The following is a 563-nucleotide window of genomic DNA, read 5'->3' as shown; positions in this document are numbered from 1 at the left end:
AACTGAAGATCCCAATATGCACATTAGGGACTTTATTGAGATATGCGACACCTTCAAGTTCAACGGTGTTTCTAAAGATGCTGTGAAGCTGAGACTGTTCCCATTCTCTCTGAGGGACATGGTTAAGAGCTGGTTACACTCTCTACCAGCTGGTTCAATTGCTACTTGGGAAGATCTTGCTCAAAAGTTTCTCACTAAATTCTTCCCTATGGCGAAGACAGCTGCATTCAGAAATGCTATTACTCAATTTGCGCAGCAAACAGAAGAATCGCTAAGTGAAGCTTGGGAGCGCTACAAGGAGATGCTTAGGAAGTGTCCTCATCATGGAATGCCTGATTGGATGATCATCAATTGTTTTTACAATGGGTTGGGAGCACAGTCCAGACCCATGCTCGATGCAGCAGCAGGTGAAGCATTATGGGCAAAGAGCTATGAGGAAGCTTATGATCTAATTGAACTGATGGCTGCTAATGAATATCAGTATCCAACCCAGAGATGTCCACAGGGCAAGGTAGCAGGAGTTCTTCAAGTGGATACAGTTACGGCTATCACTGCTCAACTAT

General features: G+C 44.2%; 1 non-coding gene across 1 annotated transcript; it reads right to left on the bottom strand.

The window, feature by feature from the left end:
- Positions 1-223: 223 nt before the first annotated feature.
- On the bottom strand, positions 224-330 carry LOC141663072 (small nucleolar RNA R71). Its single transcript, XR_012551158.1, has one exon. It is a non-coding gene; the product is annotated as a small nucleolar RNA R71 (small nucleolar RNA).
- Between the last annotated feature and the right edge of the window lie 233 nt (positions 331-563).

Source organism: Apium graveolens, chromosome 5, assembly GCF_009905375.1.
Source record: "Apium graveolens cultivar Ventura chromosome 5, ASM990537v1, whole genome shotgun sequence".
Classification (NCBI taxonomy): Eukaryota; Viridiplantae; Streptophyta; class Magnoliopsida; order Apiales; family Apiaceae; genus Apium; species Apium graveolens.
Note: the sequence above shows the minus strand (reverse complement) of the source record. Positions and strands in the feature narration are given on the sequence as shown.